Here is a 3,768-nt window from a genome sequence, read left to right as displayed (position 1 = left end):
TCCGCCTCGGAACACTTCAACCCCAGGGCATCAATGTGGACTTCAACAGTTTCCTCATTTCCCCTTCCCCACCTCACCCCAGTTCCAAACTTCCAGCTCAGCACTGTCCCCATGACCTGTCCTACCTGCCTATCTTCTTTTCCACCTATCCACTCCACCACCCTCCCTGACCTATCACCTTCATTCCCTCTATGCTACTTTCTCCCCACCCCCACTCTCCTCTCATTTATCTCTCCACCCTTCAGGCTCTCTGCCTGTATTCCTGATGAAGGGCTTTTGCCCAAAACTTCGATTTTTTTTCCCTGCTCCTCGGATGCTGCCTGAACTGCTGTGCTTTTTCAGCACCACTCTAATCTAGAAGTTGTTCCGAGTAGCGAGACGATGGGTCTGAGGGGGGCTCCTGGTTTGGGAATTTGTTATTATAACTAAATATTAGTGTAACCCATAAATTTTGAATAAATGAAAACATTCTCACCTTCAAACATTTTTCACTGTGCCACTTGTACAGCTCTCTGGGGCCCCCTTGTGACAGCAGCATGATATACTAGAGAACGAGAGAATTGTATTTCTGTCGTGTTTCTTACAATAGCCACCTGTCCCAAAATGCATCATAATCAATGAATACATTTGAAATGGAGTCAAGTTTGTAGGAAACATAGGGCCAATGTATGCTCAGCAAGATCACTCAATGTGCTGGTGACCCAGATGGGCTTTGTTTTCCCCAAAAGGAAGTTGGTTCCTGCAATCAGGACCTGAGATGAGAAAATTTAAGACTTTAAAATTGGGGATGGGTTATTAATAATTCTGGCTGGGAAACCACAGAACACTTAAAATATGGAAAAGTAGATTTAAGGTAGGTTGTTAGTAAGAATGTATTTACTTAAAAAGTGACAAATGTTTTACAATAATCTCCCTGACAAGTCAGTAAAGAGAAACTTGGATCTGTCAAAATGCAGTCAGATGCTATGCTGAGAGACTGTGTCTCAGCCTGTTGGGGCCTTTATGTTTATGCCTCATTCCTGCAACCATCTAAAGGTTTTTAAACTAGATTCTGTTCCAATTTTTTGCAATCTTTAATTTATAAAACACTTGTTCAGCCTCAAAGTGACTATTGAGCCCAATTCTGAGTATCACCATTTAGAAAGTTGGAAAGGTTTTGGAGGGCACAGAAAGAAGTTAAAAAATTTTAACAACTTTTCACAGGATATGGGTGTTGATGGTGAAGCTAGCAATATTACTATCCCTAATTACCCTTGAACTGAGAAGCTTGCTGGGCCATTAGTTTAGTCATTCACATTCTGTCTGGAGTCACGTGCACTAGACCACGTAAGGGCAGCAGATTTCCTTCTCTGAAGGACATTAGTTCACAACAATTGATGAAATTTTCATGGTCACCATCAGTGGTTTCAAGATGAGGAACATCAATGCCAGTGATAAATGTTCCCTCCTTACCAAATCAGCTGCTACCATGTGATATAAAGTCAAATGGATGTAGACACAAGGCTACAGATAAAAGATATCCAGGAACATAAGAATATTTTTTACATAATGTGACAATGATCTGGAAATCAGTGCTTTGTTTGGAAGAAGCAGAGAGGACAAATGAATGAAATAAAATGTTCAGGGTACTGGATCGAGCAGATGAGTGGGTCTGACGAGATTATTCTTCAGGAGTCAACATGGAACTGATGGGCCAAGTGGCCTCCTTCTGATTGTATGAGATCGGTGATGCTGGCTTCCTGGAGAAGAGATGGCCAAAAGAAGATTTGATCGAGCTGTTTGAAACACCAAAGTGGTAAGCAGGGAGGGAGGCACTGTTCCCACTTGTGGAAGGATCAACAGTCAGTGAACACACACTGGAGGTAATTAGCAAAGGAATCTAAAGGCCACACAAGGTAGAAGGCTTTCAATGCAGCATATGGTTAGGATTAGGAATACACTGCCTAAGTATGTAGTGGAGGTAGATTCAATCCTGACATTCAAGAAGGAATTGAGAACATTGGGGAAAATGTGAAGCAATGGGACTCACTGAACTGCTAATATTGAGACTCAGTATGAACACATTGGGCTGAATGGCCACCCTCTGTTTTCTAAACATTCTACAATATTGTCTCAAAGTCTTGTGTGTAATAATCAGCAAACTTAAAACATTTCCTTCCTAGACTTTAGATTATGGTTTTCCTCATCAGAACCAGCAGCCTCCTAAACCAGTGTTTCTCCTTCTCCCTTGCATCCCTCTTCCCTTACATTGCCTCTTTATCTCGCTCCTGTCCCTAAAGTTTTGCAATTCTAGTATTCTTCTTTCCTCCTTTATCAGAAGCTACCTCATTGTCAAATGGGTTTACAAAAACTCAAACATACCTCCCTCTTATGATTTACTCCTCAAAGAACTGGTCTGTCTTGTATTTCCACCAGTCCAAATGCTATGACAATATTTTAATTATTGTAAACGAGTTTGTCAATTTTGTAAAATACACAAGGAGAAAGTGAGGTCTGCAGATGCTGGAGATCAGAGCTGAAAATGTGTTGCTGGAAAAGTGCAGCAGGTCAGGCAGCATCCAAGGAACAGGAGAATCGACATTTTGGGCATAATTCTCCTGTTCCTTGGATGCTTTTCCTGCGCTTTTCCAGCAACACATTTTCAGCTTTTGTAAAATACAGTCAGGTCTATTTCCTCTATCTGCAGGATTGTTTTTAAGTACTTCCAATGGCAAGAAAGCTGGCATTAAGAAATCAGCTACCATTTAATCTTACTCAGTGTCCAGTCTCACCTTGTTCATGTTTAAAAGATCCCCCAAGACATTATAACACCACCAGTAGGAAAGGTGCATCAGAAATCAAGACTCGCGAGTCAGGAATTGTCCCACATGTGAAATATGGCCAATTTAAGCTCTAGGATGGTTAATGCCAGACTGCAACCAACCATTCTTGAAGATGAAATAAACTCACTAGATTTCATCGAAGAAAACAAAAATATTTATTATAATAAATATTCTCTAACATGTGACAAAAACTGGTTACTAATTAATAATGTACAAACTGAAGCCATATCCTCATTAAAGCCAAACAAATACATATTCCTTCAAAATTGGATGGACAGGATAGAGGAAACAAACTGATTTTAGAGTAAATAAAGGATATAAAACGTGGACAAAAAAGACAAAGTTTATGAACCAGAGTCCAAACTGAAAGGAGAAGTGAAGGGACTTCACCACTGTTCGTTTTTGAGTTGTCAATATTATCACATTGAGGATGCTACAGTCGACAATTTTGTCTTAACTGATTACGGAGGGGGCTTGGGTGGAGTTAACTGTTTCTTTTGGCACTTTGTTTCCACTCAGAGGTGAGGAGAGTAACAGCAAGATAAGAATTTTGAAACCACAAGCCATTGCTGACTAGTTACCTTTTTCTTTTCAAAGATTCCTGGTGCCTGGCTGCACGGTGTTGTGTACAGTATCAAATCCAGCTTTAGCAAAACAAAACTAAAAAACAGTTTATACTTCCATTTTCAAACAACATGTCTGCAATCCTCAGAGATCTTTCATATTTCAATCAAGTCACTTTACACAAGCAGATACAATCCAAGCTTGTCCAACCTTCCCTCATTAGACAACCCTTTTCCTTCCAGGAAGTGGTCCAGTAAACTATCTCTGAACTGTTTGAAATACATTCATATCCTCCTGTAAATAAGGTTATACTGTGGACCTGACAATGTTACCAATGCCCTGTACAACAGAAGAACGTACGCTACTACTTTTACTTTCAATT

The sequence above is a fragment of the Chiloscyllium plagiosum genome, chromosome 32, assembly GCF_004010195.1.
Source record: "Chiloscyllium plagiosum isolate BGI_BamShark_2017 chromosome 32, ASM401019v2, whole genome shotgun sequence".
In the NCBI taxonomy this organism is placed as follows: Eukaryota; Metazoa; Chordata; class Chondrichthyes; order Orectolobiformes; family Hemiscylliidae; genus Chiloscyllium; species Chiloscyllium plagiosum.
Note: the sequence above shows the minus strand (reverse complement) of the source record.